The following is a 10,374-nucleotide window of genomic DNA, read 5'->3' on the forward strand; positions in this document are numbered from 1 at the left end:
GGAGGGAGCTTCAGCTCGTCTGCTCGTGCACGGGCACGAGGAGAAGGAGGTTGCGGCGCGAGGCTTGGTGCAGTGCTGCTGCGGGAGGAGTCTGGCGTGACGAGTCGCCGGCGCGACGAGGTGGAGGTGAGGTCGAGGCAGGAGCTCCGGCTCGGGAAGGAGTTCAGGCACGAGGCGAGGCAGAGGCTCGCAGCAGGGGAGGAGCACGGCGCAGGGGCTTGAGCCCGCGAGGATCCTGGTGGCGCGGTTCCGTTGGAGCTCGAGGGAGAGGGCGCCTCAAGGCGGCTGGCTGCGGTGTGGTTGGGTAGATGGATCGAGGGGAGATGATGGTTGGCCCGGGATGGATTTGGGAGGATCCCAAGGTGTGAGGCGAGTGGGTGGATGGCTGGCGGCGGGGACGAGACTGATGGGACAAGCCTCCTAAAGATTAGGGTCGGACTAGTTTATTTATAGCATGTGGATTAGGTTAGGGGCGGACGGCTGAGAAATAAAAAGGTAGGGAGTCCAAATAAGAAAACGGAGATGTTTTAGGGATATTGGGGATGATCCGGGCTTGTTGGTCATGACCGTGCGGGTCGGGTTCGGAGAGGTTTCGGACGCGCGCAAGTGGTCGATGAAATGTGCAAAGATGCTGGCCATATAGACGAGAGGGGAAATCGAAGACAACAGGGTCTGACAAAAGCCCACGGAGAAGACAAGATGATAGAGGCAAAGGTGTCCCGATGTTTCGATGAGATGGTGGCTATCGTTTTCTGTGGGAGTCGACCTTGACGATCCGACTACGAACGTGCGAGACGTCGCGCCTTAGCAATCGCTAAACCAACTTCCGAGGGTTATTGACCACGCTGGAGCACGATCAACCTGACCACGAGGGCCTGTTTCCTGCGAGCAAACGAAGAACAAGCAAGAAACTAAGATTGCAATCTGGATATTGCGAATATAAGAGGAAAGCTTTATTAATGAAGGTGGGGTTCTGTGACGCCTTGGTCTGGTCGTTGAACACAAATGAAGTACGCGAAGTTGTAGCTGTGGCGAACTTTTAATCTAAACAAAACCCAAAGTCTAAACGGTGCCCTAAGGGCTGTATATATGGCGGAAGAGGGGGGAATTTCGTGGCCCTTGGGGAAGGGGTCCGAAACCAACCCTATCTCTTGTTTCCCCACACATACGGACTCTAAAAACAGCCTATACTTATGTATTTCGAAATTACATGGGCCTGGCCCAATAATAAGATGACGCAGCACATAGAATAGTCTCTGGATGAAGTTTATGAAGTGGCATCTTGTATATTTCGTCCAAGGCTTCATGCACTCATTATGGTGGCTTCAAAGTTATGAAATCATCACTTGTAACTCCGTTCTTGTTCCCCTTGCGCATGCCATCAACTCCATGCTTGTTCTTGCTCCAATGTTCATCCCTCTTCTCCATGCCAGGCCCTTCATTTGTAAGCAAAACAAATGTGTCCAATTTAGGCAGCATCATATTCTCATGAACATTAGAATCATTACCAAGAAATGAAAGTACCTGATAATTTAATTGGCATGCGCGAGCTCCAGTAATTGGTCCCGTATATGTAGTAGTAGGGGCTGTGGGTGTAACAATGGTATTGATGTCCTCATCATCCTCCCCTTCTTGAAATGAAGTCATCCTCGACGGAAGCTCATCTTCCTCACCCAAATAAGGCTTCAAATCTGCAATGTTAAAAGTGGGACTAACCCCAAAATCTGCAGGCAGCTCAAGTTTATATGCATTATCATTTATTTTCTCTAACACCTTAAAAGGACCATCAGCATGTGGCATTAGCTTTGATTTGCGCAAATTAGGAAACCTATCCTTACGCAAATGTAACCAAACAAGATCTCCAGGGGTAAAGACAACATGTTTTGTACCCTTATCTCCAGCAAGTTTATATTTAGAATTCATACGCTCAATGTTGTCCTTAGTTAACTCATGCATTTTTAAGATCAATTCAGCATGTTGTTTAGCATCAAACTTAACCTTCTTCGAAGATGGAAGAGGCAACAAATCAATGGGTGCACGAGGTAGGAAACCATACACAATTTCAAAAGGGCACATCTTAGTAGTAGAATGCAACGAACGATTATAAGCAAATTCAATATGAGGCAAGCATTCTTCCCACATTTTCTTATTATTCTTCAAAAGAGCCCTAAGCATAGTAGACAATGTTCTATTGACTACTTCAGTTTGACCATCAGTTTGGGGGTGACAAGTAGTACTAGAAAGCAGTTTAGTCCCCAACTTAGCCCATAAACATCTCCAAAAGTGGCTAAGAAATTTAGTATCATGATCTGAAACAATAATATTTGGCACACCATGCAAGCGAATAATTTCACGAAAGAACAAATCAGCAACATTAACAGCATCATCGCTTTTATGACATGATATAAAGTGTGCCATTTTAGAGAATCTATCCACGACAACAAATATGCTATCCCTCCCCTTCTTTGTTCGAGGTAAACCTAAAACAAAGTCCATAGATATATGCTCCCAAGGAACACTAGGTATAGGCAAAGGCATATATAAACCATGAGGATTGAGTCATGACTTAGCTTTTTGACATGTAGTGCAGCGAGCAACAAAACGCTCAACATCCCATCTCATCTTTGGCCAAAAGAAATGTGTAGCAACTACGTCCTCCGTCTTCTTCACGATCCTCCTCCATGCGCCTCCTGCAACAACAAAAGACGAACAGAGCTAGCAGGAATGCATAGCTTGTTAGCACGGAACACAAAGCCATCATTAATAACGAACTTGTTCCATGTTCTTCCTTCTTTACAATTCTGCATTACATCTTTAAAATCAGCATCCTGCACATATTGATCTTTGATGGTCTCCAAACCAAATATTTTAAAGTCAAGTTGTGAAAGCATAGTATAGCGACGAGACAAAGCATCAGCAATAACATTTTTTTACCCTTCTTGTGTTTAATGACATAAGGGAAAGTCTCAATGAATTCAACCCATTTAGCATGTCTACGATTCAGTTTAGCTTGACTTTTAATATGTTTCAAAGATTCATGATCAGAATGTATAACAAATTCTTTGGGCCATAAATAATGTTGCCATGTCTCTAAAGTCCGAACAAGAGCATATAATTCTTTATCATAAGTAGAATAGTTCAGACTAGGCCCACTCAATTTTTAAGAAAAGTATGCAACAGGTTTGCCATCTTGTAATAACACACCTCCTAATCCAATTACACTAGCATCACATTCAAGCTCAAAAGTCTTATTAAAATCAGGAAGTTGGAGTAAAGGAGCATGTGTCAACTTATCTTTCAATACCGTGAAGGCTTGTTCCTGTGCGGTACCCCAAACAAAAGGCACATCCTTCTTTGTAAGCTCATTGAGAGGTGCAACAATGGTGCTAAAATCTCTCACAAAACGCCTATAGAAACCAGCGAGTCCAAGAAAACTCCTCACTTGTGTGACCGTTTTGGGCTGCGGCCAACTCTCAATAGCTTCAATCTTGGCTTTATCAACTTCAATTCCCTATGGAGTAACAACATAGCCAAGAAAAGATACTCGGTCGGTGCAAAAGGTGCACTTCCCAAGGTTACCAAACAAACGTGCATCACGTAGAGCAATAAAAACAGCACGTAAATGTTCCAAATGTTCTTCCAAAGATTTGCTATAAATCAGTATATCATCAAAATAGACTACCACAAATCGTCCAATGAAAGCACGTAAAACTTCATTCATTAGTCTCATGAAAGTACTAGGTGCATTAGTTAACCCAAAAGGCATGACTAACCACTCATATAAACCAAACTTAGTTTTAAATGTTGTTTTCCATTCATCTCCCAATTTCATACGAATTTGATGGTATCCACTACACAAATAAACTTTGGAGAATATTGTAGAGCCACTCAATTCATCAAGCATATCATCTAGCCTAGGAATAGGATGACGATAACGAATAGTAATATTATTGATGCCTCTACAATCAACACACATACGCGACGTGCCATCCTTTTTAGGCACTAGTATAATAGGAACAACACAAGGACTAAGAGATTCGCGTATATAACCTTTGTCGAGCAGCTCCTGTACTTGACGCATAATCTCCTTCGTCTCCTCTGGATTGGTACGGTATGGTGCACGGTTGGGTAGCGATGCACCGGGAATTAAGTCAATTTGATGCTCAATCCCTCGAATAGGTGGTAATCCCAGTGGCACATCTTGTGGGAAGACGTCAGCGAACTCCTGCAAAATGTTAGTGATAGCAGGGGGCAAAGAAGAAGGCACGTCCTTGAATGAAAATAATGCCTCTTTGCACACAAAAGCATAGCAAACATATTTGCTAAAATCTAGATCATCAATATAAGATTTGGTGGCAAGTAAACATGCACTTTTCAATTTAATTTCAGAAGCAACACTAGATGGTTTATTATTAGGCTTCATTTGTTGCTCAAATTCTTTTGCCACAATCTGATTTTAACTCTTATTTTTCTCCTGTTTTGCTTTATTAGCTCTATTAATATCATCTTTCAAAATGGAACCAGGAGTCATAGGAAGCAAAGTAATATTTTTATCCTTATGAACAAGAGTATACTGATTGTTTCTACCATGGTGTACAGAATTTTTATCAAATTGCCATGATCTCCAAGTAATAAGGAACATGCTTGCATAGGTACCACATCACAATCAACATAATCAGCATATGTAGAGATACTAAAATGCACACGAACAATACGTGTTACCTTAACCTTGCCGCTGTTGTTGAACCATTGGATGTAGTAAGGATGTGGATGTGGTCTTGTGGTGAGAGATAGCTTCTCCACCATCTCCATGCTAGCCAAGTTGTTGCAGCTCCCTCCATCTATGATGACGCGAATAGAACGTTCCTTCACAACTCCCTTTGTATGGAACAAATTATGCCTCTGATTTTGCTCAGCTTGTGTAACCTGCACACTCAAAACATGTTGAGCAACTAAACATTCATACCTATCAGCATCTTCAGCAGCCATGTATTGCGTCTCATGATCAGAATCATCTCCACCGTGTTCTTCATGTGTAATAAGAGCCAAAGTCTCCTCATCATAGTCACTAGCGGACTCATACCCACCATCCTCAGTAGCAATCATCACACGCTGAGATTTGCATTCTCTCGCAAAATGTCCTCTTCCCTTACAACGACGACAAATAATATCACTTGTGTGCCATGTTGACGCCATGGAAGAAGAAGAGCTCTGCGCAGGCCCGGCAGGTGTGCTCTTGGCAGAGAGTGGTGGTTGTGCCTGTTTCTTGTATCACGGCTGGAGGTGGCACCTGATGGAGGTGATGGTGTAGTGCAAGTAAAGAATGCACGTGGTGTCCATGATGAAGGTCGACCTGCAGAAAAGTTAGTTCGCGCCAATGCCTGTCGATCCTGCACTTCATGTTCAGCTTTACAAGCAAGATGGAATAAACGAGTGATATTATTATACTCCTTATACTCTAGAATGGTCTGAATGTCTCTATTTAATCCAGCCATAAAACGTGCAAGCATAGCTTCATTCTCCTTAACAATACCACATCTAATCATGCCAGTTTGTAATTCCTGATAATATTCTTCTACGGAATTTTTTCCTTGTCTTAAACGCTGCAATTTTGTTGATAATATGGTGGAACCCAACGAGTACGCATAGCAATTTTCAAAGCAGCGCAAGTAGCTGGAATAGGATATAATCTACAATGTCCAGACCACCAAACACATGCAAAGCTAGTGAAAGCACAAACAGCAGCAGGAACACGTCTCTCCTCAGGTTATTGTAAACATGTAAATCGTTGTTTAGTTTCTAACTCCCAAGTAAGATACATATCAGGAACATATCTACTCTCAAATGGTGGAATATTCAATTTCAGTTTAGGGAGATGGTCATGATCTCGTACCTGAGGGAGAGCCCTACCATTGCCATTATTTGCATGTGGATGACCTGGTGGTTGTGGTGCTGGTGGTTGCACGTAGTTCTGATTTTAATCAACCTTATCCTCGTAATCTCCCGCATAATCATCCTCCTCCCCATCAGCAGCAGGAGCCACAAAATTATCAACAGCAGCACCAACAGTTTGGCCAGGCTGAAGAGGAACACGGCTCGCTCGGCGAAGGGCTGTTACGCGACGTGGAGTTAGTCGTTGTTGTTGTTGTTGTTGTTGTTGTTGTTGTTGTTGTTGCAGAGGTGCGGCAGGTGCAACCGGTGGTGGAAGACGCGCAAGCAGTTCATTAAATCTGTTATCGAGCTTTCTTTAGCACGTCTTCTCAAGGCCAGTGATCTTCTCCATGGCCTCTTCAAAATTGTTCAGCAGATCTTGCACCTGTTCAGACATCATTTGCTGAAACTTATCATGAAGCTCCTTGTTCGTTAAGTTCTCCCAGTCAATCTCGTCGGCTTGTGATCCTGGCATGGTTAGCAGCAATAGAAACACACAAGAATATGATCCTACAGACTACTAACAAGTGGTGGTGGTGGTGGGTGTCACAAATCCGTCAAGCAAATCTCAAATTCTTACCAGTTCTTACCCAGCAGCAGGCGGTGATCGGCAACCGATGTAGTCAAAACTCTCAAAGCTTGGATAAAGCGATTACCAGGGAGAGTCAAACGCATGATGTAGATGTATGTGGAGCTGGGAAGGCTTATAATATGGTAGCAAAAAGGGTCAGCAATAATCAATTCAGATATGCAAAGTTGAATAAACGCTCAACGATGATATTGTGCTGGTCCTAGGCTAGACCGTACTAGAGACGCGAGCCTAGAACACTAAAAAAATCACGGCGCTGCACGTAAACAAGGGAGGAGCACACACTGATTTTTTTTCTCTTTTCTTCATTTTTTTTGCACTTTTTTTCCTCTCTTTTTTGCTCCGCAACAATTTTTTTTTGAAAAAGTCTACAAATGTCCTAAAAACTGCCTAGCCAGAATTTTCCAGACTTAGTTCTTTTTTTGAAACTGGAACTATTTTTCTTCTACGAATGGCTCGGAAGTTGGGGAGTCCTACTCTATCACGACTCGGAGTACCGCGTGATCTGGAAATCGAGAACAAAGCAACATTTACTAGACTCGGACTAGGACTGGTGGCGGAGATGAATCTGGTGGAAACTCGGACTGGTGGCGGATATATGCAGGGCGGTGGAACACGGACTGGTGGCGAATCTGTGATGGAGGTGGACTCGGATTAACGTGATGGCAGTGGATATGTGGTATATGGTAGCGGCGATGACGATGGTGGTATATGGCAGCGGTGATGACGATGGTGGTATATGGCAGCGGTGATGATGATGGTGGTATATGGCAGCGGTGATGACAATGGTGGTATATGGCAGCGGTGATGACGATGGTGCGGCGGCGGCGTGACAACTTGTAAACAGAACTCGAAACTCTAAAGGACTAGACGCTAGGACCAGGAACTTGACACGACGATGCAACCGCAAATTCAACAAAGCAAATACCGAAAAGATTACGCAAAGGCTCAGATTGGTTCGGATAAGATGAACTAACCCCTTTTTTTTGCTTTTTCGTGGACTATAGGTATGAAGAACAGACTCGATCTAAACTACGAAAAAACTGTAAAATCTCACCGAGCAACCTGGCTCTGATACCACTTGATAGAGGCAAAGGTGTCCCGAAGTTTCGATGAGATGGTGGCTATCGTTTTCTGTGGGAGTCGACCTTGACGATCGGACTACGAACGTGCGAGACATCACGCCTTAGCAATCGCTAAACCAACTTCCGAGGGTTATTGACCACGCCGGAGCACGATCAACCTGACCACGAGGGCCTGTTTCCTACGAGCAAACGAAGAACAAGCAAGAAACTAAGATTGCAATCTGGATATTGCGAATATAAGAGGAAAGCTTTATTAATGAAGGTGGGGTTCTGTGACGCCTTGGTCTTGTCGTTGAACACAAATGAAGTACGCGAAGTTGCAGCTGTGGCAAACTTTTAATCTAAACAAAACCCAAAGTCTAAACGGTGCCCTAAGGGCTGTATATATGGAGTAAGAGGGGGGAATTTCGTGGCCCTTGGGGAAGGGGTCCGAAACCAACCCTATCTCTTGTTTCCCCACACATACGGACTCTAAAAACAGCCTATACTTATGTATTTCGAAATTACATGGGCCTGGCCCAATAATAAGGTGACGCAGCACCTAGAATAGCCTCTGGACGAAGTTTATGAAGTGGCATCTTGTATATTTCGTCCAAGGCTTCATGCACTCATTATGGTGGCTTCAAAGTCCTGAAATCATCACTTGTAACTCCGTTCTTGTTCCCCTTGCGCATGCCATCAACTCCATGCTTGTTCTTGCTCCAATGTTCATCCCTCTTATCCATGCCAGGCCCTTCATTTGTAAGCAAAACAAATGTATCCAATTTAGGCAGCATCATATTCTCATGAACATTAGAATCATTACCAAGAAACGAAAGTACCTGATAATTTAATTGGCGTGCGCGAGCTCTAGTAATTGGTCCAGTATATGTAGTAGTAGGGGTTGTGGGTGTAACAATGGTATTGATGTCCTCATCACAAGAGAGAAGAGAGCGGTCCGGTTGGTCTGAGAGAAGGTCAACAGAGACAAAGAAGAGGCGGAAACCATGAATGAATGCAAGTTTCAAAAACAATGACGGCAACGAGTGCCAAGGCAATGCGGATGGTGCGATGATGAAATGCAACAAACAAATAAAACACACGGCGCTAACGAAAAACATGGAAGGCGTCTGGAGCGTCGGTCTCGGGTCGTCACAAACCACCCTAGCAATACCACTTCCGCCCAGAGGTGAATTAAACCCTGAGTTACTACTCAAATTGTTATATATATAATTCTCACTAGCTCAATGAATACACGAACCACCCCTGTCTACAAAGCATAGCAACTACACCTACCACGATCTGCAATGGCGGGAAGATAGCTCAAAATAAAATAGTATTCTTATCCATGCATATATTCATAGTGTGATATAACTACATGCATAGAAAACAATAGGTAAAGGATGATCAACATGTAACTTGCCTTGGTTCTGGTTCAGAAAGTCACACTCCTGACAATAGCTCGCATCGCACTCCGGACAATCTACATGTTGCACAGTATCAACAATCAATCACCGAAACTCAAATAAAGCCAAAATAAAACCAACAGCAAGAAAAATCATTTCAAAAACCCAAAAATAGTAGCTTAACAGCACCTAAATTGCACTACGATCACAATGCAAAAAGAATCACTAAACTTCGTTAAACGGTTGGGAATTTACGGCCTCCGGAAGGTTTAATTCAAATTCAACGAATTCAAGTTTGAACAGTGCAAACATGTGAGATTTTGGTACTGTGATAAAGTGCTGATTTTTTGAGTGCATAGGAAAAAAGAATCACCTAATTTGGATATATAGAATTGGAGATATATCAATTTGAGGATTTGAGGAAAATCTAAAAAACAAAAACTGCAACAGAAAACGCCTGGTCCTGTAGCGAACTCATGTGGGCGTCCTGTAGCAAAGTGCCACGTGGCAGTTCTTGATTAGCTGGGCGCGTGTGCTCACCCGAAGACAGAGGAAAACGGCGGCGGTCTCGGGCGTCGCCGGCGGCGCTTCTCCGGCGGTGCTCCAGCGAAGGTGAGGTGACGGGCGGAGGCGGCTTCGAGTTGCGGACGCGGTGGTGAGGTCAAACGACGACGGGGCGTGCTCTGCGGGCGACGGCGACGACGAGAACGCGGTGTGCTCCGGCGGCGGCGGACGAGCTTGAGTTCCTCGCTCCGGTGGCTCTCTGCCCACGAAAATAAATTAGGGGGTGAAGCGATGAGCGGAGGGTCGAGGGGAGTAAACGGCGTGGCCGGAAGCGTCCCTACGGCGGCGAGGTCGTCCGACGAAGGCGGCGGACTGCGGAGCTCCTCACGAGATCGGCTTCGCCCTAGCTCACGCGTGCAGCAACAGGAGACGGGGAAAAAGGGCTGCGGGGATCCTCGCGGAGGTTGGCTCGCGTGCGGTGACCTGAAAGGTCACGGGGTCGAACAGGGGCACAGATCGACTCGGGCTCGGGAAGGGCTGCGCGCGCGGTGCGGCACAGCGGTCTTCGGCTCGAGGAAGAGGACGAACAGGCGCGGGGCTCGCTAGTCAGTGGCTGGAGGCGAGCGAGCGGGCTGGGCATGCGGTCGTTGCGCGTACCGATTCGGTCGGCTGGGCTGGGTCGCGGCTGTGCGGGGTTAGGTGGGCCGCGGTGCTGGGCCGCGTGGCTGCCGTGCCGTGGCGCTGCGTGCTTTGTTTTTTTTTCTCTTTAACAAAAACTACAGCAGTAAATAACTAAAAATAAAACAACAGTATAAAAACTAAATAAAAATACGTAGACACACAGTAAAATGTATAATACTAACATAAACTACAGGAACAC

The 10,374-nt window shown here is 44.9% G+C and overlaps 1 long non-coding RNA gene across 1 annotated transcript; it reads right to left on the minus strand.

Moving 5' to 3' along the window:
* Positions 1-8,191: 8,191 nt before the first annotated feature.
* On the minus strand, positions 8,192-10,073 carry LOC123495036 (uncharacterized). Its single transcript, XR_006666848.2, has 3 exons — positions 9,836-10,073; positions 9,531-9,753; positions 8,192-9,067 (listed from the first exon to the last, which is right to left on the minus strand). It is a non-coding gene; the product is annotated as an uncharacterized lncRNA (long non-coding RNA).
* Between the last annotated feature and the right edge of the window lie 301 nt (positions 10,074-10,374).

Source organism: Aegilops tauschii, chromosome 7 (genome assembly GCF_002575655.3).
Source record: "Aegilops tauschii subsp. strangulata cultivar AL8/78 chromosome 7, Aet v6.0, whole genome shotgun sequence".
Lineage (NCBI taxonomy): Eukaryota > Viridiplantae > Streptophyta > Magnoliopsida > Poales > Poaceae > Aegilops > Aegilops tauschii.